Source organism: Trachypithecus francoisi, unplaced genomic scaffold (genome assembly GCF_009764315.1).
Source record: "Trachypithecus francoisi isolate TF-2019V2 unplaced genomic scaffold, Tfra_2.0 Lachesis_group10, whole genome shotgun sequence".
In the NCBI taxonomy this organism is placed as follows: Eukaryota; Metazoa; Chordata; class Mammalia; order Primates; family Cercopithecidae; genus Trachypithecus; species Trachypithecus francoisi.
The window spans coordinates 120,986,904-121,012,947 of NW_022681455.1; the positions used below are offsets into that span (position 1 = coordinate 120,986,904).

Below are 26,044 nucleotides of genomic sequence, written 5' to 3' on the forward strand. Positions count from 1 at the left end.
GCTTTAAAAAATAATTTTGTTGGTTTACTGAATGACTAGTTGTTGTTTTTTTTTAAAGTTTGCCGTACATCACATTCCCAATTCAATTTGCTTTTACCCCCATAGACCTCTATGCTTTTAATTACTATTCTGATGTTTGAGGCAAAGATTTCTTTCTCCTGAAGATGTTCTGCTGCCTGAGATAAATGATATTCAAGGATTTTGAAAGTACTTTTAAGCAAGGCGTTAAGAAATCTAAATGCTAAGACTGAACATCAGAGGGAAAGGAGTCAGCAAGCAGACTGCTGTAGGAGATTTGTCAGTCTACAGATGAGCAGATGTTAAAAAAAAAAAACAAAAACAAAAAAACAGTGAAACAAAGCACCATTCTATGTCTCACTTTTACGTTCGACTCAAGACTCCATAAGGACTGATCTAGTGGCTTAAGTGTCCACCAAAGAAATTCTTCTTCTCCCCAAGCCAGCTAGCATCATTTCCTCCTTTATCCACTTTGCTTCACTCTCTCCTCTTTGCTTGGAAGTGGAGAAGGTCAGGACTCTACTTAGTACGTTAAAATGCCTTGGCTGAATAAACTTAGGGCCTTATAACTATTTCTATAACCCAACCCACACACTTACATACACTTCTGTCCTTCCTGGATTGCCCAGGTTCTCACCTAATTGGCAAGAAACAAGTTCTCTACTGATGGCTAACAATCATCTCAAACTTAGTAGGTTAGAGGAGCTTGTTCCACATACTTTTTATTTCTCTTGGGTCTATGGGTTGATAGTGGGTCTTCTAATCCAGGCCAGCTCATATGGGATGGGTGATCTAGGGTGGCCTCATTCATATCTCTAGAAGTTGGCTCAATGTCAGATGGGGCAACAGGATGGGCATGCATTTGGCCACAGGTCAACATGCATCAGGCACACCTGGGTTCTCTCAAGTAGTGTTGCCTCAGGACTTTGGGAAACACCAAGAGGACAGTCTCGGTGCAGTTTCCAGGCCTCTGCTTGCTTTAGGTTTGCTGTTGGCCCACTGGTCAGAGCAAGTCCTGAGGCCAGCTAAGAGTCAGTACAGGAGGTCATTACCAAAGACTGTGCTACGAGAAGAGGAATCATTTGTGGCCATTTTTAATCATTTATGAACATTGAACAAATATTGTTAATAATCACATTAAATACCGTTGATCCTTATTATCCACAGATTTCATATTTGCAAATTTGCCTACTCACCACATGTATATCTAACCTCAAAATCAACACTCTCACCACTTTTTTTTTTTTTTTTTTTTTTTTTTTTTTTTTGAGACGGAGTCTCGCTCTGTCACCCAGGCTGGAGTGCTGTGGCCGGATCTCAGCTCACTGCAAGCTCCACCTCCCGGGTTCACACCATTCACCATTCTCCTGCCTCAGCCTCCCGGGTAGCTGGGACTACAGGCGCCGCCACCTCGCCCAGCTAGTTTTTTGTAGTTTTTTTTTAGTAGAGACGGGGTTTCACCATGTTAGCCAGGATGGTCTCGATCTCCTGACCTCGTGATCCGCCCGTCTCGGCCTCTCAAAGTGCTGGGATTACAGGCTTGAGTCACCGCGCCTGGCCACCACTTTAATGGTCATTTGCAGAAATGCATATGACAGTGAAAAAACAGCCGCCCCATAGGCACATTACCAGCTGCGGTCTAACAAGGCCATGTTCTGCCTTCCTTTTTGGAGACAGAGACTTACTCTGTCGCCAAGGCTGGAGTGCTGTCGCATGATCACAGCTCACTTCAACCTCTGCCTTCCAGGTTCAAGCAATTCTCCTGACTTAGCCTCCCAAGTAACTGGATGACAGGCGCTTGCCACTATGCCCAGCTGATTTTTACATTTTTGGCAGAGACGGGGTTTTGCCACGCTGGCCACCCTGGTCTCAAAGTCCTGATCTCAGGTAGTTCGCCCACTTCAGTCTCCAAAGGTGCTGGGATTACAGGCCTGAGCCACCGTGCCTGGCCTCATGTTCTGCCTTATGTTTCAGCTCTCATATTGCAAACTAGTAACCTTCTTGCAATCTGTTTAGTGCCACGGTTTTTGCATTTTTATGCTATTTGCTGGTAATTTCACTGCTTAAAATGGCCTCCAAGGATAGTACTGAAGTGCTGGCCCTGAGCACAAGAAGGCTGACATGTGTCTTATGGAGAAAATGCATAAGCTTTGCTCAGACATGAGTTAGAGCACTGTCCGCTTTGAGTTCAAAGTTGATGAATTAAGTAAGCAGTCTTTAAACAGAAACACACATAAAACAAAGTTATATATTGTGTCCGTTGACAAAAATGTTGTGACCAGAAGCTCAAAAGACCCTAAACCCTTTTATTTCCCAGGAGCAATGGTTCAGTACTTGCTGAGTATTCACAGTGACACTACAGAATAGACTTAACTACCATGCATATCGAGAATCAGCTGTGTTCAATGACCTCCTTCTTCTGCCAAGCACCATGCCTATAACTGGGTGTTTGGTGAACTCCTGCTTTCAAGGGAGCTTAAAGTTTAGTGAGGGAGGCATGCATTAATTAATGACACTAATGAATGGGCAGTTTCAGGCAAGTCAGGAAAGATGCCCTAAGGATGTGAAGTGTGAACCGAGACCTAAAGAATGAACAGGAGCTCTACATCTCAAACCCTTGGGAAAGAAGCTCTGAGCTGTAGATCTGAGTACAGGGGTGCACTGGAGAGCATCCTCACAAACCTCTCCTGAGTGAGGGAAGCTGTATCAAGCAAAGGGAAAAGTGGCAGCAGAGGCCTCAGCCAAGCCCACAAGAACTCTGGAGCTGAGCTAACTTAGCAGAAATGTCCCTGACAAGGCAAGAAGCCTAGGACTTTGTACCCTCACATCAACCAGTCATAAACTGATATGCAGTAGCTCCCTTCAGTTGAGGGCAATCCGTGGGGAAAAGACTCAGCTGTCAGTCGATGACAGTCATGGAAGGTTTACAAATGAATGCTTTATAAAGTGGGCAGTGCCCTCCTCCCCTCCAGTGGCCCTAAAAAGGCAGCTAAAAAGGTAGGGCAGCACTGACAAACAGGGAGAAGAGCATGTGCAAAGACCCTGTGGTTAGAGGGGGGCATGGAACATGTGAGCAGTGTGAAGAAGACCCATACATAGCAGGGGCCTGGAGAACAAGTATTAAAACAAGTGTGGAATGAGAGGAAGCTGAAAACAGGCCAGGACGAGAGCATGGGCCCTCACAGGCCATGATTACAGCTTTTATCCTCAGCCTAAGAGTAACGTGAAGTCATGGAGGTTTTAAGCAAAGAAAGTGACCTGCTTCAATGAAGAGAACAGAATTGAGCCGAGTGGGCAGAAGAGAGGCTGTGTGGCTATGGGAAGACTGGCTTGTGTGTATTTAAAGAGCAGCTAAGCAGGTGGGGAGAAGTGAATGAAGGTGAGAAGTGTTCAGATGGTAAGTCGACAGGACTTGATATGACACAGATGTGGGCAGCGAGGAGACGAGGCATCACAGACACCGCTTGGTTCCTGATCTTCCCAAATCAAAAAAACAAAGGTGGCCTGTACTGGGATGGAGACTTCCAAAAGAGGACTAGATTTGGGAAGATGACAAGAGGAGGAAACTCACATTAAAATCAGCCAATTAGTATTCAAAACAGTCAAATGGATATACTTGGCTGACATTCCAATTCACGTGTTTGGCACTCGGAGATACAGAATGAAGATTTAAATGTATGAGTCATGGCACAGAGACGGCAATGGAAGTCTCAGGTGGGGATGAGACAGTCCAGGGAGCAGAGCAGAAGAGAAGAGGGCCTAAGACTAGGAGCCACGGACATTCCACGTTCAGTGGCCAGGTGAATAACAGACAGAGGCAATAAACGACCCTAAAGAACAGCAAGTTTGAAGTCAGGTAGCGTGACGCCTCCAGCTTTGTCCTTTTGACTTAGGATTGTCTTGGCAATGCGGGCTCTTTTTTGGTTCCATATGAACTTTAAAGGAGTTTTTTCCAATTCTGTGCAATAGCAAAGACTTGGAATCAACCCAAATGTCCATCTGTGACAGACTGGATTAAGAAAATGTGGCACATATACACCATGGAATACTATGCAGCCATCAAAAAGGATGAGTTTGCGTCCTTTGTAGGGACATGGATGCAGCTGGAAACCATCATTCTTAGCAAACTATCACAAGAACAGAAAACCAAACACCGCATGTTTTCACTCATAGGTGGGAACTGAACAGTGAGATCACTTGGACTCGGGAAGGGGAACATCACACACTGGGGCCTATCATGGGGAGGGGGGAGGAGGGAGGGATTGCATTGGGGAGTTATACATGATATAAATGATGAATTGATGGGTGCTGACGAGTTGATGGGTGCAGCACACCAACATGGCATAAGTATACATATGTAACAAACCTGCACGTTATGCACATGTACCCTAGAACTTAAAGTATAATTAAAAAAAAAAAAAAAAAAAAAAAAAAAAGAACAGCAAGACAAGTGGATGGTAATAGGAGGAAAAGAGTGGGCCAAAGTCAAGTGCTGCTGAGGAGGTCTGCTTGCATAAGACTGAAAACTTTCCACTGGACTATTAGCAGACAACAGAGTTGGGGGTCGGTCTCAATTGTGAGAAAAAAAATAGGTAGAATATTTTTTTCCCTTTGAGGAAACATTGGCATCATCCTGTTGCTAAACTTGTTCTTCTTTTTCTGCATTTGGCTCATGGGAGGAAAAGCTACAGGAAATATTAGCATTCAGAGAAATGATTGTGTATGCTTTAAAGCCAAAGAAACACTGTCTTTGATTAGCTTGGAAATAGCCAGGTCTCTTTTGCTAGAAAGAAGATCAAAAGCTTGGAGAGAAACCAAATATATGGAATATTGAGCAAGAGTGAGATACTCTCTGAAACCTAAGTTTTACAAATTATAACACCAAATCCTCATGAGTTTTCAGTGAGCCCTACACTGATTATTCATTCATTCATTCTAAATTGACACAACCACATTGGAAATTACTATAAAAAGATTCAAGAAAATAGTCCTATTCCTAATGGTAGTGATTCTTCTTATATGAATTTTATCCAAGGATCTAATTTAACAAAAACATACAAAAAATAAAATTATATGCAGGCGTTTATTCAATGAAGATTTTACCCAAAACCTAATCTTTGAAAAAAAAACATAAATGTTCATTATTGGAGGAAAATTTTAATAAATATTTGTAAAGCAACAGGATGCAAATACTGGGGAATTATTTAAACGACTTCTTAGTACAAGGGAAAACGTTGAAGTGAAAATAAAGTACAAAAGAGTAGGTTTGTTATTGCTTTATCTGTGTAAGTTATGTACTGAGATAAAAATGAAGTCACCGAGTTACATAGTAAGGTCACAGATTTTCAATTTTTAAAGTCATTATTACTTTTGTTTTGACCATTCATTTAAAACATGCAGAAGTAATATCTGCAAAAGTAGCACTGTAAGATGAAAAATGCCTTCTAAAAGAGGCTTTGATAGGAAACCTAACAGAAACACACCACTGTGCTCAGAATGAGATTATGTCTTGAATCCACATTACAATATTCAAGATGAATTCAATGGAAATGGCTTTCTCCATTGTTACCTTTAGCACTTACTGATAGGACGGACAATGACGTCTCCAATTTGCCTAAGTGTTTGGCATCTTTGAAACTTTTTCACATTACCTCTGCAAAAGGAATCATTTTGTATTAGCAGAGAATCCTACGTAATGAAGCAGACAGAACCTACTTCTCCCGTAATTAAACCTGGAGGGATTTGAATGTCCAGCTCATGAAACCATTAAGGAAGGTTACAACTTGGGGGTTGGCTGGTGGATCTTCTCCCCTGCTGTGACCAAGGGCCTGAGATTTGGAAGAATTTAACAGCTTCCTGAGTACTTTGCCACACGGCCCTCATGTTGAGAGATGTATGGGACCAAACCAGTACCTAAGGGGGCTTCTTTCCTCTCTGCCACTCCGTAGTCCCTGCTGTAGAAGTAGGAGCTGGTTTGTGGCCACCTCCTGGCAGGAAGGTCTGGCTCTCACAGCGGTCCGATCTGGGGATGTTGGCTGGAGGGGTGATGGATTCTGAGCAGCCACACAGCACTCCTTCACTCACATTAAAATGTCTCTTCTCTTTCTTACCTCCCTGAATCACAGGGCTCATTCTAGCTACTGTAGCTGTCTTCTTGAGAAACAAGTGATCATTAAGGCCTGGCATGGATGCTCCATCTTAGCTCTGGGTGTCTGCAAAAGAAGGGTGCCTCTTCTGTTCACAGAAAGAAATGTTTTGTTGTTGGTAATGAAATAGGAGGAGAAAAGACACACCATAAACGGATGACCAGAAACCAACTTCTTCTGATCGCTAATTCTTGATCCCAGGCACTCAGATTCTTATAGAATATATATGTTAGATTGAAAACAATGCTTGCAACTGACAACATCCACAGCAGGGAAAAGAAAGAAAATGACCATGTGCAGTGGTTCACACCTGTAATCCCAGCACTTTGGGAAGCCGAGGCGGGCAGATCATGTGAGGTCAGGAGTTTGAGACCAGTCTGGCCAACGTGGCAAAACCCCGTCTCTACTAAAAACACAAAAATTAGCCGGGCATAGTGGCACACACCTGTAGTCCCAGCTACTCGGGAGGCTGAGGCAGAATTGCTTGAACCCGGGAGGTGGAGGTTGCAGTGAGCCAAGATCGCGCCATTGCACTCCAGCCTGGGTAACAAGAGCAAAGCTGCATCTCAAAAAAGAAAAACAGAATACTTACATCAAAAGTTGCACCAATTCCATGAATATTCCCTGCCTCTTACATAGTGATGATCTGGAGTTGATTGTGCTGATGCAAAAAGTCATTGTATTTGCAAAAAACAACTATTCTTAGAGATTTGTGACTTTCAAGAACTAAGTATATACTTCAAAGATCTGGAAGCACTTGGGGGAAGCAGAATGAAAACCAAATATATTTTCAGAGCTTCTTTAAATTATCTGCTTCCCAAACCTTTAAGCTACACTCCTCTCCCAACCAAGAACCTATTTCCCAACATTGGTCAGCAAATATCGGCATCTTAAATCACGGCCAAAGACCAGCCAAGAGAAGTAGAACCTCGTTTGCCAAAGTCTAGGTCTTGTTAAATAAATTCTTCCTTGACAGCAAAGAAAGCCCTGGCTAAGGAAATGGCTCCTTAAACATTTCCATTTAATTCAACAAAGACTGACTATGCACCTGCTGCTGGGACTACATTCCAGGAGCTGAAACTGTTGAGGAGTGCGTTTTCATGCATTTGGCTGAAGAAGGGGCAGCTGATTCTGGACCTCAAGAAGTATGTTAGCATCATCCAGACCCTTTTCTGAATTTCCTGTGTCTTTATCCTGCTCCTAAAATTCATCCCTTTTATTCTCTGGGGCACATGTTTCTGTCCCTTATCAGTTCTGCCTATTATAGAGAACTTTGCCCTTTCTCATTTACGTTTCTAGTATCTAGCCCTGCCCAGAACCCAGCCTAGTCCTCCCTGGCTCCCTGTCTCACTCAGCCTAATATTTAGCATTCACCTCCCTACAGTCTTCTATTTCTCTAACCCTTCACTCATTTTCCACTTTGATTATCTACCTTACGCCAGACAGTTTCCATCAGTACTGCTTCCCAACACCTGTAAGATCAGACACATGCTATGGGCAGTATAAGGATCTGGGCTTAGGAAGGTTGCCCCAGACAGGAAAGATCTGATTCGTACACTCTTCAAGCTTAACATCTATCTAGGAAGAAACACACCACAAATGATATTGTCAGAATGGATCCAAAAAATCAGGACCCAACCTGTGCTGTAAGAGATGAGCTTTAAATATAAAGATATAGATAGGGCAAAACAGAATAGAGGCATAAAAGGTACCCCAGACAATTGGTAAGCACAAACAAGTTGTTGCAACTACAGTGATGTCAGACAAAGCAGACAATAGTATTTCCAGGGACAGAAAGGGAACATTTCTTAATAAAAGGATCAATTCATCAAGAAGACATATGAATCATAAATATATATGTGCTTAATAACAGAGCCTCAAAGTACATGGAGTGAAAAATTATTAGAAAGTCTTTGTTTCCAAAAAATAAAAAATGAGTCTGATGGTTACTATCACCCCTGTGGCCTAACTATATTATCTATCTCCAGGTGGTTTTGGCCAGAGCTGACTTCACATGTGGCTCCTGGGCAGACCTGTACCCCAGGCCTTTCCAACCAGTATGTGACCCACGCAGAGTCAGTGAGATTCAATCGAGGGCTTAAAACGTTTTTTGAACCATAGAGAAAATCAATGCTGCTTTGGGGGAGCTGACAACTGGAATGATGCTACTGGCAGCCATCCTTCCTTTATGAGAAAGGGGCTGAGATCAAGGGAAGGAGAGCAGAGGGAAGAAGGCCGTGACATCATACTTCAAGACTCTGAATCCAGCCATGCCTGAAGTCATAACCCCTGGACTTTTTTGTCCTGTTAGCTAATAAACTCCCTTTTTGCTTTAAGCTGGTTTATTAGGCCATTCTTATATGACTATAAAAAAAACCTAAGGCTGGGTAACTTATACAGAAGAGAGGTTGAATTGACGGATGGTTCTGTAGGCTGTAGAGGAAGCATGGTGCCAGCATCTGCTTGACTTCTGGGGAGACCTCAAGGAGCTTTTACTCATGGCAGAAGGCAAAGCAGGAGCTAGGCACATGACATGGCGAGGGCAGGAATGAGAGAGTGAGGGTAGGTGCCACAAACCTTTAAACAGCCAGATCTTGCAAAAACTCACTTACTATCAGGAGGATAGCAACAAGCTATGTGAGATCCATCCCCGTGACCTAAACACCTCCCACCAGGCCCCACCCCCAACACTGGGGATTACAATTCAACATGAGATTTGAGCAGGGACAAATATCCAACTCTATCAGCTGGTTTAAAGTTGAGAGCACTTGTCTTCTTCAAACCAGAGAGTTGCAATTACTATATCGCATTAACCCCCACCCATAGACACACATACCAACACTCTACACACCTTGTCCCCAAGGATAAGCTCCACAATTGAAAATTTGCCCTGATAGTGAATCTATGCGATGGATGAGATGACAGTCAATCCCCTGAGGTGGGGTAGGAGTGATGCTAAGAATCACTGCTGCCTATGAAATGCCTGGATTGAATCTGTCATGAGAAGCATTCCTTTTCTTCCTGGTCCCGTGTTACTTAGGTGGGAAAAGAATAAAATAAGAACAGCTTGAGAATTTCAGAGATATAAAGGATCTTAAATTCCCCACTCCAGAAATCCTGTGGAGCAGTCAGGGAGGTGCAGACTGTAGGTATGGAAAGAAAACGCTGAGGGGAAGTGGGCTTGGGTCAGACTCCCTGTTACAGGATGGGGTCAAGGCAGAGGCGGTGGCACCCCAAGCAGAATCTGAGGGTGCAGGTAGCAGCAAAGTGGTCAGAGCGGTGTTTTTAAGAAGTGTAATAATGCATCTGGCTTCCTCAGTGTAACCTGGCATAACCGCATCTAACAGAGACCAGAGGATGGTAGAGCTGCCAGGGAAATTAAGATGCTGATGAGACGTAGGTTCCATGATGATCACCTTTAAGATGAAGTAACCAATAATCAGAGACAACAAACACCTAGGTAAGGGGAAGCCTGGGCGTGAATTCAGCGTCCACTGCACAGGCAGGCACTGATTGTCCACTCTATGGTAACAAAATCAATTGACTGGGAGTTTCCAGTTTGGAATGGCTTCCAGAAGGTTTTGCACATATCCCTCCTTATCTCCAAGATTATTAGCTTAAAAGGGACAAAAGTCTTCAACGGAACTTTGATGGCAAAATTTTAAGCCTCACTGAGTAGGCTGTGGAGTATTTCAAGAAAAGGGCCTCCCCAGTGCACCAGGAAATGGAAAAATTTTGCTCCATAAAAACAAATGGCACACACTTTGCCACTCTGTGCCTCGCCTCCTTCTCTGTAAAATGGGATCTCACTTTGTAGGCTGACGGGGAGACTGAACCAGATGACCCTGTGAAGGGCTACAGCTTTTCCCAGACACTCTTGCCATTTTTCTTCATTGAGACCCACGCCAACAGGGCTGGGAGTTCTCACTACTCACTCCCTAAGAATTATTCATCGTATAGCATTTGTTACCTAAACAATAAGCTAGTGTTCCTGGTGGTCCGCCTGCCATGAAGAGAATGTCCCTGTGGCCAGCCTCCTTCTGTTCTGAAATTTTAGCTGGAGGTGATTTAAAAAAAAAAAAAAAAAAAAAAACCACCAGCATGATCAGGCCCCGCTGAGGGGAGGGTCCCAGCCAAAGAAATCACCAAAGAAATCGTCCTCCAGGAAATGTGGCCAACCTGACAAGGGGTCAGTGAAACACACCCCACACCCAGCCAGGCCATTTTTCTCACTTCGTATCTTTGTCGATTGTTGAGGTTTATGGGGTGATGTGGAAATGAACGGGTGATCCCCTCGGTAGCACTTCTACAACTGCCTGAAGGCTGTCAGAGCCCCCAGAGCTCTCAGTCTCCATCATCATCATCACCATGTACCTGTTGAGTACTCAGGTGCCAGGGCACTGTGCTAAATACTTTACTTATTGGCCCCATATACACCTTACTGCAACTCAACAACATCCAAACTCTTATTGTCTACGGGTTCTGAACTCATAGTTCAGTGAGGAAACTGAGTCAGAGATAGCTTAGATATTCTGTTCCAGATCACAAACTTAGAAGAAGCAAAGCCTGGATTGCAACTACATTTGCCTGGCACTAGAGCCCATGCTCCAAAACCACAATATGTTCTCTTCCTTCTCTCTGAGGCTCAAATTCAGATGCTGCTAGCACCTTTCTCCACTTTGACCAGCTCATCCTGCAACCTCTTGCCATGCATGGCTGGAAAGTATCCACTTTCAGGAAGGTCCAGAAAGAAACCCAAGGACCATTGAAAAGAACTGTCCCCTTACCAGACACAGCCACTCTTCTTCTCCCCATCACAATATTTGTAATGGGTTGTGTGTATGTAAGAGAGAGAGTGAGTGAGATATTTTAGAACTTGAACAAAGGTAAATGAGAGAAAATTGGAATTCACAGTATCCTTCAGAACTGGGTCACCTTAAAGTGGGAAGTCAAACCAGCTATTCTGCAAAGCCTCATCATCACCTTTTGCAGTTCAGGAGCAAAACCTGTACATGTGCCTCCAATCTGCTCCAATTTCTGTGTATTTAAATAAACTAAGTCAGGTCTTTCATGCCCCTTCCTCTGCCACATGCTTCTCCTGCATGAGATCAGAGGTATTTGACGCCATGTACTCCTGTCCACGAATCTAGCCTCTGTGAGGCAGTGATGATAAATATCATAGCACCAGTTCTCATTAGGACTGTTTACCATGTACCATGGACCGCTGCATTTATTTTCCCCAGCACTGTATAAGTATTTTTCTCATTTTACAGATTAGGAAACTGTAGCTCAGAGAAGCTACATAACTTTCCCCAAACCACACAGGTATTGAAGTGACAAAATTGGAACTCTTATCTGTCCAAATTCAACACCTATATCCCTACCACACTTAATAACACAAATAAGAGAATATGTGACTGTACCTTCTCATTTGTAGATCTAAAGTAGACTGAGGAACCAGACTTCATCTACCCACCCCAGCACAGGAATCCAACTAGTTAAATAACTCTGATTTTTCTCTGGAAAGAAATAATCCTAATACCAAGACTCTTCAATTACTCTGTGCAATTAAGTCCTGAGTGCTTGTTTGAACAATTAACTGATATAATTATAAATGTATCTCTGTTACTACAATTGCATATTAACAAAGGCTCAGGGCCAATTAATCATTACTCCGTCAATATCTAATTTGCATAAACCTATTCTCTTTAAAGACTCCATGTTTGGGGTGACAGGGCTCCCTCATCGATTATGGAAATATCCCCATCAAACTTCCCTGAGGCCGTCTAAAGGAATAAAAGGGGTTGTCTGTCCTCGGCTGCTCAGTACCCCTATCCAGTCCTCCCAGGGGCAGGGAAGGATGGAGAACAAAGGGGAAAAGATACAATTAACATGCAGCTCTCCACTGGGAGAGGGACTGACAGGGCTCAGGTTATGAGGGTGATGGACAGAGAGGGGCATCTGGCCCGCCCGAGGTCAGGGGAAAACTAGCATGGGAACCTCTTTTGGAGTCATCCAAATTCATTCATTCATTCATTCAATAGATCCATCAACAGATATTTGCTTTCTGCTGTGTAATAGGTACATGGGGCTGCAATAATGAATGAGCATCTTCTGGGTTCTCACTCAGTCAGGTAGACAACTAACTAGTTGTCATCAAGAGGGTTTCCTAGAAACAGATACTCAGATGAAGTTTGATGTGCAAGATGCTTATTAAGGTTCAGCATCTGTGAAAGGAAAGGAAGGAGCATGATTAGGCAGAGGGAGAAGGTAGGCTGTGATACAGGTTTCATAAAGCCTCAGCCTGCCTGGCATGGGGCTCCAGGGGAAGCATACCTGTCAGAGTTAGCCTGCACCAGGTGGAAATGGTGGCTTTTACACCCCACCTTGTTCAGGCACTGGAAGTGGGTTGCCCTGGTGGAGATAGCTCCCTGCAGCTAAGGGAGACCAGGAAGAAGCCCACGGTGGGCTGTCTACATTTCCTGCAGCTGGGCATCCAGTTCTTCCCTGAAAGAGGATTTGGGCTGTGCAGTTCTATGTCCACCACAATGGAAAATTGCTAGCGAGAATAACAACACTCTGAGGAAGGGGAAGAATTATGCCATTGCAACAGAGAAGGTGCCCCTCGTGCTGGCCTAAGGGTCCAGGAAGTCACGATAGGCTGCTTGGAGGAGGTAACTTCAAAGCTGAGATCTGAGAAATTAGCAGACCGTGATCACGCAAAGAGAATAGGGAAATGTTTCAGGCAGAAGGAAGTGCTGAAGCTGAAGGTCTAAAGGTTGTTACAAAAAAGAAGAAGATGCAGACATCAGATGTAGGTGACTGTTCAGTGTTGATTTAGCCCAACCAGCATTAGAGAATGGGACCACTGCCCAGAGCTCTCTCCTCCTCTGTAATCAGGTTTGCATTCAGATGGGCACTGATATTTCTCAGGAGGAAGGCAAGGTGAGGAGACATCGCCATGGAGACAGGCGTGGCAGGGCCGTGACACATTCAACAACCTCTCTTCCAAACCTGAGCGTGAACTGTGCTGCTCAGGTTATTTATATATAGTTGTAAATAGATAACACAGAGACATTTTTTAAAATAAACTATTGCAATTTTGTTTAGTTTTTTTTTTTTTTAATTTGCATCCAAAGTTTTTTTAATTTACATCCATGGCTGTGTCTTCAGAGTTCTGGAGGATAACATTCCATTTAGCAAGCAGTCACCAAGCTCTCCTGGGTGCCACGTGCCCTGAGTGTTGCAGAGATAGATGAGACTAACTCCTGATCTCAAAGAATGTAAAAGTCCTGCTGCAGTTACAGAATATTGCAGGGAAAAGACTGAATTATTGACATTAAGCAGAAAATGACAACTGCTAAAAAGGGCTATGGATAAAAGGACAAAGTGACTAATGCAGAAAATATAGACAACCATAGAAATCAACTATACAAACTATACCAATCAACACTTTTCCCTCTTAACTGCTTGACAAACTTTGTGCCTGCATCGTTGTGTGTGTGCCAGGAAGAGGAGGAGGAATAGAAGAGGATTCACCCCGTGTGTGCCGGTAAATGCTACAAGGTGGCCACAGGGGGACAGCAGTCTCTGTCCCTGGGAGTAGAGCTACTACCATAGCAAAGGCGTCATCTTCAACGGCCTCCACACCTCAAACACAAGGATAAAAATAGCGCCAGAAGGATTTAGTGAAAATAAAATGAAACCTGAGAGCCCCAGAGGCAACCCTGGATTTGCTGGAGAGGCAAAGTGCAGTGCAATCTAGTGGACCCCAAGGTCAAGGGCAGGAAGCATTATTGGAGGCAAGAACTTAAGAAGGGGCTGCTTGACCTGGCCCCGGGGTGGACAAAAGGCTATGAGAATTAGATGACAATAATGATTTTAACAAGGATCAGGCTTCACTCAGTGCTCTCAGATGCTGTGAGAAACTCTTACTCTTGCAAAACCACAAAACCTGTCTGACTCAGGAAAGACAGAGGGAAAGAGAACGCTTTACACAAAACACAATTCCAGATCCCTCATCAAGAAACACCTTCAAGTGATTCCTTACAGGCAAGGTCCTGTAGCTGACACAGCAAAGAAAGTCTTCCGAAAAGCCTGGCCTCACACCAACACTTCTGGATAAGCATTTGTGGCAGGCCTGCTGGATGCTCGGTATCAGTACTGTTCACCTCAACTTCATCCCAGTCACATGGGCATAAAGAAACAAAAGAAAGCCTGTCATTGAAAATCTCATGAGCTAGTTGGCAGAGACCATACACAACCTAAACCAGTGACGCTCAACCTGGTTGTTCATATGAAACAGTTGGAAACCAATTCCAGGGCCCCATCCACAGATCCCCAGACCTACTGAATCCGAATCTCTGGTAGAGCCTAAGAACCACTTGAAAGAGAAAGTTCTCCAGGTTGTGCTAGGAATTACCTGGATTTAGGAAAATATGCAGCATGTTTTTCACAGAGAACATCTCCCTTGTTAACATTTTTCTGGCTGAACACCTTTGGTTTTTAATATGCAAGCTTCATAGGATGCAAATATTTCCCAATATAGCATCACTGCACCAATGTTGGTAAAGAAAAACATATATTTATCTCCCCAATACTCAGGGCAATATAGTTTTTAAGACAATGTGAAAATAAAGAATTGAGTGCCCTTCCAAATAAAATCAGTACGTCAGAATGATATGTAGCGATTTGAAAGCTGAGGGTCAAACACAGAACTTGTGTCTCCAAACGTGGCCGGTGCTAACAAGTGTTCTGTAGCGTCACTGCAGGAGAGGTGGCCAATTCTCAGCATCCATATTAATTGTTTGACATATCGCAAGCAAAGTTTTAAACATTTTGTATTCTAACATGATCACCTGTTCCATATGTAGGTATTTTATCTTGTCCTAGTTATGATTTAATACATTTATTAAGGGTTGGAGGCTACTGGTTAATGCCATATAATTTTTCCTATCTAAAATAAGTAGTTACAGGTCCCAAGTTAACATTTTTGGGCAGAATGTGTGAGGCTGGGAAATAAATTATTGATGGTAAGTGGGAGATGGCTATAATTCAAGTCTAGTGTGGTTCTTGCAGCTACTAGGAGCCATATTCAGCACAGGGGGAGATCAACTCTACCTGCGTGCACCCGCAAAGCCACTGTGAGGCTGGTGAAAATGGCACTAGGACCTTAGCAGATGGTGAGGTGTTTTCCAGGCTGGAAAATGGAAAGGAGAAAGGAGAAGAAATTTTAACAGGACAAAGAATTCCACGAGAAGGCAGAGATGTTTGAAAGAGCTTGGTCCTAGCTAGGGAATTTGACTTTGCGTATCTGGAACTTAAAGTGCATGTGAAGAGCTGAGAAGAAAGGAGAGTGGAGGCCAGGTGCAGTGGCTCACACCTGTAATTCCAGCACTTCGGGAGGCCAAAGCAGGTGGATCATCTGAGGTCAGGAGTTTGAGACCAGCCTAGCCAACATGGTGAAACCCTCTCTCTACTAAAAACATAAAAAATTAGCTGGGCGTGGTGTTGCACACCTATAGTCCCAGCTACTGAGGAAGCTGAGGTAGGAGAATTGCTTGAACCCAGGAGGCAGGGGTTGCAGTGAGTGGAAATCATGCCATTGCATTCCAGCCCAGGCGACAGAGTAAGACTCCATCTCAAAAAAACAAAAAACAAAAACAAAAAACAAACAAAAAAAAAGGAGAGTAGAAAAAGAGGGATGGGTAGGTCATTCATTCATTCGTGCATGCATTCAGCATGTGTTTAATGAGCATCTACTATGTGCCAGGCACTGTTCAAGGCACTGAAGATATAGAAAGAAAACAGACAAACCAAAAAAATCATCATCATGATCTCTTCCCTAAAATAGCTTCACACCCAGGGGGGAAGAAAGACATTCAACAAATAAACACAGATGGTCTTTAAGGGTATATAATGTGGGGAGATACCTAAAGTGGTTTTGATGATCATAGACGATTTCCCTGATGATTTTTTTTTTTTAAGTTGGACTCTGAAGGTTGGGTCCCTGCTTATTAGGATAGGATACTGGATCCTTTGAATGTTTTAAATGAGTTCTGGTTCGGTTGTATATGAGAACTATTTCCCATTTACCCATTTTTGCCGGTTTTAACATCCAGAAGGCAAAAATGGGTTGCCAAGGAGCCGTAAGAGATGTGTTTGAGACAAACAGAGCAGAGACATAAGTGAGAGGCACAGGAAGGGGGGCTGTTGAAAAACCAGACAGACGGAGGTGCAGTTTCTACAGTGTCTGTGGCTTAGCCCATTTGGACCAGTGCTGTCTGGCTGTGGCCAGCAAAGGTCTCCATGTAGTCTGCATTCGAGGACAGGCAGCGTAGAGCACAAGGTACCGCTGATGACTTTGTATCTGGAAATGATTAATACTCTGTCTTGGAGAGCAGCTCAGAGTAGTGCCATTCTGCTCAGCTCCTAAAGAGCATGAGTCGTTTCAACTGGACCTTGGAGAACATGAACAAACCGAGTAGGTGGGGTTTGCACACTTTGGCTCCCCAAAAAATCCATCAAAGCATTTTACAGACTGTGAAGTCCATAAAAATGGTTAGGTCTGCGTTGTTCATTCCAACATTCATTCCACAGTTACTTTCTGAGTGGCTTCCATGGGCAAGGCACTGTGCTAAGAGAAGGTAGGAGGGAAGACACAAGAGGAAGCAGGAACTGCATGTGCAAAGGCCCTGAGGCTGCAAGGAGTGTGGCAAGTAGGACAGACCTTAAGAAGGTCATTGTGGGAGACAGCCAAAAAGGGAAATCCTTGAGAGGAGAGGAAAGAGAATGAACAGGGCCAGGTAGGCCATCTCATGCACAGTGAGACCACACTGAAGAGTTTTCAGTAGCCAGCAGCGATAAGTTCAACCAGCTTTGTTTCCAAAATATCATTCTAGCTGTACCATGAAGAGATCGGAGGGTAAACTGAGGCTTGTGGTAAAAGCCAGAGAATTAAGAGACAAATTCACCCATCACACCAGGAGCTAATTGAGTTTGGACTAGGGAAGAGCTACTCAAACCCTAGTTTTCAGCCCAGCAGTATCACCGCACCTAGGAGCTTTAGAAACGCAAATTCCCAGGCTCTACCTAAACCTACTGCATCAGAATTCCTAGGAGGAGCCCAGAAATCTGATCTTCAGGTAGTTTTTATAATCCTCAAGTTTGAGAAACACTAGACCAGGGCAGTAGTGGCCCTGAGAAATGTTGCATGAAGTTATATTTTGAAAAAGGGAGTAAGTGGACTGATAAGAAATGATGAGCACATTTTGATAAATCTATATTATAGAAAATTATGACACTATTAAGAATTAGATGATGTATACACATACAGAAAGATACTTTTGATGTACTATTACATGATAAAGGAAAATGCTGGAGAAAAAGTATAATGGTTTATTAAAAATAGGTAGATGTGCCTCTAGTCTATATGTGTATATATTTCTATGGTTATATAAGAATATAAAAAGCTATAGAATACCATATATCAAAATGTTAACATCAGTTTCCTAGTGGGCAGGAAGTGGAGATGGACTGAAAGTGATTATTTACATTTTTACATATAGTTTTTCTTTTTTTGTGAAAAACAAGCATTTTTATAAATACTTTTATAACTTAAAAGTTTTGCAATTATACAAGTATATAAATATACTCCTCGATAATTCAAGTGCAACTAATACAGCAGTCATGCATACAGTGGCTGAGAGGCCCTAGCAGAAAACACACTGGCCTAGGAATCGAGAGATTTACCTTCTAAATTGGGCTCTGCCCTGATTCCGGGCTGCTTCCCTTCCTTGGGCCACTGTGAGATGAGATAACTGGGCTGAAGCTGGACCTCCATACTGTCCCTCACTACCGTCTTTTAAGTTATTTGTCTTTATGGTTCCTGGGTTTAGAGAAATGATCCCTAAATTAAGCTTATAATACACTCAGGCCTCTCTTTCCAAATTGGTCAGTAAAATGTCAAATTTCTGTTGGGCTTTTAGACTACCAAAATTCAACCGAGTCCCTTTTTGCAGGGACCACTGAAAAAGAAGATATCTATCTAGGGCCTTTGTTCAGTCAATAGCATAAACACTCCTGATGCTATGATTTTTCTTAGAACTTCCTGTGAGGAGTGTGGTCACTGGCAACAGGGAAAACAGAACATCACCAGGCTTCATGTGCTATGCTCATCCAGGCATGACCAACATGACAAAGGCCTGCAGAGGTGCCTAGCTGTCCTCAAAGCATCAGTGTCAGGGGGCTGGGGTGGGGGGAGGGGAGAGAGGCCTTTGAGTGCAAGCAGCATTCTAGGCTCAAAAGAGCCAACTTTGCTGATTCGGGAAAAAAAAAAAAAAAAACATTTTCAAAAACACCTGTGGATAAATTTGAGCTGCCCACAGCTCCCCAGGGGCATCTCGAACTTGCTGTCGAGCCATTTCTGTGGATTTCAGTCAAATTCTAATTTTAGTCTTCATTCAACATGGGTAATTCCCCAGCCGGTCCCTGCCTCACATCGTACACAGAGTACATTGGCAATATAGGTCACCAAGGCTTCAAAAGCACTCCCACATCAAAGAGAAACCTTTTCATTATAGGTATTAACTTCATAAATAAGGATGAACTTTAAAATTTTTTCCAAAGCCGTGCAGCAGGTATGAAGAGAGTTGGCATCCTCCAAGTGGGTGAGTGTGGTTTGTTCTGGAGGTAACTGTTCACGAGGTTTGTGTTCGGGGAGGTGGTATGGCAATGAAGAGGTACCTGCATCTATCCCTCCACTTTGACTGGTATTTATTTAGACTAGTAAGATGGGACACAACTGGAATGTGTAATGTTGTAAAAATTCACACAGGCAAATTCGTGCACGTGCACACACACATCTACCCATTACGGATAGAGCCATGTCTACAGACAATAAACTGCATAAAACAACATTTTATGCCTTTCTTTGCTTGTAAACACTGTATTTCTTATCATAGCTGTATCAGTATCTTTTGATCTGAAAGTAACTAAAACAAAAGCATGGCTTAAATCCTAAGGATACGTAATATTCCACCAAACAGCCCAAAGGTGTTGACTCAAATACTAGCTGAATAGCCTCACCATCACAAGGTGGCTGCTGTGGCACCAGACATTACTTCCTCGATCTAGAGTATTCATATGACATGACAAGTCTCAATTGTCGCACTGGGCATCAGAAATGTTTTCTTTCCTGTTCATACATTTGCATACGTAGTTCCCGGCACCTTAACAAAGGCTCCTCCTTTTCTGTGCTCAGTTAACCCCTGCCCATTTCTGAGGACCTAACACAAATGTCAGCTCTTTAAACACCTTCTTGTCCACCTAGGAGTAGTCTACCCTGTCTGTCTCATTTTATTCCCTACTATCAAAGCTTTTCTCATTTCTCCATATAAGTGTGTGTTTACCTGCTTTCCTCGGGACACTGTAGCTGGATGAGGCAGGTACTGCGGTTTGTTGGTCTCTGGATGTCCTGTGCTTTACCCAGGGTCTGTCCATCTGTGTCTGTTGACTGAATGAACAACAAAAGAGAATTGTCCAAGTGCCATCCTAAGTTCAAAAAACCAAATCCCTATGCATGGGGCATGGATTCAATCAGAGAAACCGGGACCTGCCTTTTCCAAGGCACAGGTGGGGAGGCCCATCCTGCAGATGGGCATTGCAGGGACCTCATCTAGAATATTAGAGAATGTCTCCTACCTGCCAAACTCCAAGAGATCAACACATTCTTTAGGCCCCAAAGATTATGATAGGACTTCAGAGAAGCCATTAGAAGAACATGGGCACAACTGCCCTACACTCTGGGGTTGTGGTGGGGTGTAGGTGACCATCAGGGTAGACAGAGAAGGAGGTTTAATCTTTTTCTCCATTGGTACCCCCTGGTCAGTTTCCAAGAAACGGCCTGGTTCTGCTGCTGGGGGCAGGACACATCTGCAGTGGCAGCAGGCCCAGGGAGTTGGAGATCTTCCCACAGGGTGGCTGGCTCAGGGCCTAGTGGCTATTGGCAAGTCAAGAGGAACAGGGTGGGGAGAGCCATTTTCCCCTCCTCCCTCCTGGCCTCACAATGCTGCGAAGGCCAAGACCAGGCAAGCAAACAGAATCCAACTCTCTGAGAGAGCAGGGGGCCAGGCTGGCACAGGGCTGCAGTCGGCTTCAGGGCAGCCACAAAACCCTGGGGTATGAGAGGTGTGGCTTCCAATCCAACCCACTGCAGAGGGGAGCAGGTGAAGATGCCACAGAATGACCACATCTTCTCAGTCCCAAAGGGACAGCCTTGGCGCAGAGTCAAACCCTGTGTGTTTGAATCCTACCTCTGCCATGTAGGAGCTATGGAGCCTTAGGGGATTTATTAACCTCTCTGCACCTCGGTTTTTTCATCACTAAAACTGGGATAATAATACCTGCCATGTTAGGTTGTTATAAAGATTAAATGAGTTAATATCCTTAAGTGCTTACAAGAATGCCTGGCACATAGGGCATGCTATCTATATAAAATATAAACAATGAAGTGAGGTAATTCACTATAACACCAGGGAACAGATAAGCCTAGATCTTCCAGTTTACCTGGACTTCCGATGTTAGGCCCTGTCCACGCAGCACAAGATGAAGGGGAGAGTTGGAAGCCACCACTAGTTAACCTGATTAATTAAACCAGGTCAGGAACGCTATGCACCAAGCATGCTACATCAGTGCCTGAATCATTGTTACCATAGTTTTCGTAATATTGATGGTACCTTGTTCCATAATACAGTTGAAAACAAATCAGTTCAGATCTTATACATGAGCTAGAGCTCAAAGGGTATACTATTTGACTTGTATTGCCATGGACCGGGTAGAAGGGAAACAGTTTTTGTGTCAAAGAGTCACAGAATTGAGGGTAAGAGGATGACCAAACTCAGACCAAATGTGAGGTCCAGAGTTCACCTCAAAACTTTAAAAGGCCCAGGATCTAAAACTCTAGAGAGAAGACACGTCTCCAATGATGAGATGCATGGAAAGGGGGAAAGAACCTGGTCTTCTTCTCAAAATATGAAATTAAACCATTTACTGTCTTGATGGTTTGATCAGCATCTGTTCCTTATACAGAAAGCACATTTTGCACTGGGGCATTGTCCAAGTATTCAAATGTGTGTTGCTCCAATATTCTCTACCCCCCGTCTACCAGTCCTGGAGTTAATATTGTTTATGGGCTGCTAGTTTCCTTTGATTATTTTTATTGACGCTTGGTGCTTCAGAATCAGCAGATTGATGGCACCCCTGGAGCCAGCCAAACTCTGGGCAGATGCTAACCTGAGTCCCTTTCCCTGCTGAGAGGACCCAGATCCTGGAACGCCCGAGGCAAGTCTATGGTGCCATGCTGAGCAGTCAGAGAGGCAGCCATTGTTGGGAGACATTGGGGGCATTAAGGAAAACCACATGCCAAGCCACAGCTGTCATTGCTCCCATCATTCCCCACATGTAAGGCTGCTCCCTTCACTCCCTGACCCTCCAGATACTTCTCTGATGCCATTGCATATGTGGTTCCCTTGGCCCAGGGTAATCTTCGCACATCTCTTCCTAGGGAATAGTCATACTGAAAGACCCTGCTCCAATTGCACCTTGATCAGGAAAACTTGTCTGAATTCTCCCTCTGCATACTGGGAGAACCCGAAGCTGGCCTCTATTTTAACCCACAGACGAAGCCTCCTACTTATTTGAAGTTTTGCACGTAGACTCTGAGATCCTCAGAACAACCTTTCTTCATCTCTGCATGTCCTTCTAAGCACTGTTCCTTGTATAAAAAAATGGATTAACAATTTTTACATGCCTAAAGCAACATATAGGTGTGTAAATCTTAACCATTACAAAGTGTGTCAGTTTCCTATGGCTGATGTAGCAAGCAAAGTGCCACAAACTTCATGATTTAAAAAAACATACATTTGTTATCTTACAGTTCTGGAGGTCAAAGTCTGAAATGGGTCTTACGGGGATAAAAGAAGGACTGCATTCCTTCTAAAAGCCCTAGGGTAGAATTTGTTATCTTTTCCAACTCCTAGAAGGTCATGCACATTCATTGACTCGTGCCCCACCTGCCTCCACTTCAAAGCCAGTAGCACAGCATAGCATCTTCAAATCTTTCTCTCTCCCATCTCTCTCATGCACAGCTGCTTCCACTGCCCAACTTTTTTTTTTTTTTTTTTAAACAGTCTTGCTCTGCGGCCCAGGCTGGAGTGCAGTGGCATGATCTTGGTTCAGTGCAACCTCTGCCTGCCTCCCAGATTCAAGTGATTTTCCTGCCTCGGCCTCCCGAGCAGCTGGGATTACAGACATGCGCCACCACACCTGGCTAATTTTTGTGCTTTTTAGTAGAGACAGAGTTTCACCATATTGGTCAGGGTGGTCTCGAACTCCTGACCTCAAGTGATCTGCCTGCCTCAGTCTCCCAAAGTGCTGGGATTACAGGCATGACCAATATGCCCGGCCACACAGCTCCTTTGCTGACTCTGACCTTCCTGCCTCCCTCTTAAAAAGACCCTCATGATTGCATCTCAGATAATCCAGGATAATGTCCCTATCTCAAGATCCTTGATCCCATCTGCCAAGTCCCTTTTGCCATATAAGATAACATATTCACTGGTTCAGGGAATTAGGACATGAACACCTGTGGGGCCATAATTCTGTCTAAAACATGAAGGGAGCATGAGACTGTGGTAAAGCACTGATGCAGTAGTCGGAGGGACCTGGGCCCTAGTTCCAACGCTGTTACTTCCTCCTGTGTGATCCCGGGTAAACTGCTTAACCTCTCTGAGCATAATTTTGTCTATGGAAGCTCATGGGGTTACTTAGGGATATAAAAAGATTTATAGTCAACAGACAAGCACTTTTAAATACCAGGATACAAAACAAGTGCAAGATCTTGTTGTTTCAGATACTTTTTCTTTTTTAGGGATCTGCCAGCTAGACAGCTCTTCAAATTGACTCGAAGTGAGACAGGATACAAAAGCACACCACATTATTTAGAACATTACAAAAGCCACTACATCCTAAAATTAAAGGATATGACCAGTTAGGCACTCGAAGGTAAATTCATAGCTGAGTATTTTTTAAAAGCTTATGTATGAGAGCCCTTAATGGATACCAAGCGTTATCACATTTGATTCTCAAAACTACCCTACTGTTATAACTCATTTGTACTTAGGAAAACAGAGGTCTTAGAAATGTTAAACAGACACCAGAAGTAGTAGAAATAAATCGAATTTAAATCCAGGCGTCATAGTGCAAAACCTCTGTTCCTCAATCGCTATTTATCCTGGCTACCATAGCTTTTTCAGGGAGGCATCCAGTTTTGTTGATTTTCTTTTTATCTAATGTAGCCAAAACTTACATTATTCCCATAGTCCCTTCTTACAATTTATGGGCACACCAGGCTGATTTATGAGGGCACACATCTCCATGGTTTTTGTAGATCTGCCTCTAAGTTGCCAGAACTCCATTTGCCCATGGTCATGGTAAAGTTCTCCCTGCAGACAACCTTTAACCAGTGATTGGCAGGGTATAGGATATAAATGTCCCCGACTCCCCAACCCTTGAATGGGAAAATTTGCACTTTTTGTTTACACCACTTCCCAGAGTTTCCATTCAGGATTTAGCTTGAGTTGCTCACTGTAGCAGTTGGCTTAATACCTCACCTCTTACTGGCTGCCTGTCCTCCCCTGTACAGGTGCTGGGCCTTTGGTTGGGTCTGCTTCTAGGATGGGGAACTCAAATAAGACAAGTAGATAAGACAACCAAGAAAGTTATAGTGGTTCCCAACCTAGGAAAGGAAAAATGAAACAAAACACAACCCCATAAGTGAATTAAAAATAAAATAGCATTTAAAATGGTGGACTAAAATTGACATAAAACCAAAAAATGTGGACAACAATCTTGATATGCTTTTCCTAGAACACCAAGTAAAAAAAACAAATGTTGAGAGGGAAGTTCATAGGAAAAACACATGGCAAAGTTCCAGCTCCAACATATGGATAACTGGTGTTGCAGGAAACCAAAATAAACGAAAGTAAAATGAGAGCTACAATGAAGCTGAATAATTTATTCTGAAAGTGAAAAGACAGGCAACATTAACACAAGAAGTAATACCTAGACATAACCTCTTTTATCGCTGTTTTTCTTTTTAATTCAAAAACAGAAGACTACTAAGAGTATTTAGGCAGAAAACTGAGATTACCTATAAGAGAATGCATGCTGGCCTTCCAATAATATATCCCAGAAGAAAACTGAATAACATCCACGTTAATGGGGTTTTAAAGGAGAAAAAAATGGCTACCCTGTGAATATTATACCCAGCCAAATAGACAGGCACATCTGAAAATGATTCACTGATAGATATGTAGTGACATAAATTGTAACATGCATTTTATATTTTAAGGGAGAAAATTACTAAAATATTAGTAAAACGGAAAACCAAAATCTCTACATTCTTAATTCTGCTTTGATTAAAATCAGATTTAAAACATAATCTCATAGGTAACTTTTAAAAGATTCTCAGATTTTGATTATTGATACAAAGCTACGAGAATATAATGCCCTAGGCAAAACATTACTACATATAAATTATTTATACTGCATATATCATGTAAATAAGGGTAAAAGATAGGGAATACTCAGATGCTTTTAAACCTACTAAGATAAAAATATTACCCAGTGTAGTAAAAACTCTTTCTTGTATGTTTTTAATCTTTCAAAAATTGAATTCTGATTAGTTTGTTTATTTGAAGCTCTAATGTCAGATTCTACATTAAGTTTAAACTTGAATTGTTTGTTATATAATTTTAAAATTGAGACAATAATAACTTTTTTATAATGGAGAATTTGTATTTGCTCATCGTACTTTTGTTCTAGGAAACTGAATTTTAATTTACTCAAACATAACCATGAATGTACTGAAGCTGTTATAATTATCTTAACCAATATAAAAACAGTTCCTATCTCATGAAGTTATGAAATAAAACAAACCAACAGAAAACACTTCTCCTCCACTTTGTACAAATTATAATTCAAGCGAAACTCAGTGGTGACTACAATGGGCACATTTTTAAATAGCACTGTGTCATGACTTTTTCCCCTCAATATGCAGAATACATGGACAAGAGACAAATCAAAACAAAGAACTCAAACATTAGCACAGTGTATAAAATGATTGGTGGTGAATATTAAAAACTTCTCCATGATGATAAAGTACAAATACAGTAATATGAAAATAACCATGGAAAGATATAACACATACAAAATCACCGTCCTACACAGAGTAAAAACAAAATCCAGATTCTGCACTACATTACCTTCTTAAAATATAAATATATATATAAATACATAACATAGAAACTATAATATATATATCCATTACTACATAACAATCCAAAATTTAGTGGTTTAAATCGACCACAGTGTATTCTGACTGATGACCCCACGGGATGCCTGAATGGCTCTGTCAATCTGGGCTGCTGGAACTGATCTCCTTGGCCAGACTGGCTCATGCATCAGTGGTTGGTGGGCAGTTCATCTGGGCCTGGCAGTCATGGACAACCTCACTTACCGGTCTGGTGGCTGACTTGTCATCCTCTAAGCCCATTGGGTGACAGGGCCACATGTCCCTCAGCAGCCTGCAGGGTCACCCATGCTTGTTTACACGATGTCTGCAGGTTTCCGAGGGACAGCAGAAGCACATGAACCCTCACGCTGCCACTGTCACTCCCCCTTATGCCACTGGCAAAGTAAGTGTCAAAACGGCCACAGACACCAGATTCCATCTCCTACAGGAGGAGCTGCAAAGCCACATTGCAAAGGATACAGACACAAGGAAGGGGAAAGAAATGAGAACTTTTTCCACTGTTTTCGCA

At 42.9% G+C, this 26,044-nt stretch overlaps 1 long non-coding RNA gene across 1 annotated transcript in view; it reads right to left on the reverse strand.

Annotated features, from left to right (window-relative positions):
• The window catches only part of LOC117088097, a 338,602-nt gene that overhangs the window by 126,016 nt on the left and 186,542 nt on the right, over positions 1-26,044 (reverse strand). Inside the window, exon 3 of the long non-coding RNA XR_004438999.1 lies at positions 19,574-19,677. This is a non-coding gene — a long non-coding RNA (uncharacterized LOC117088097). The remainder of the gene's footprint in view (positions 1-19,573; positions 19,678-26,044) is intronic.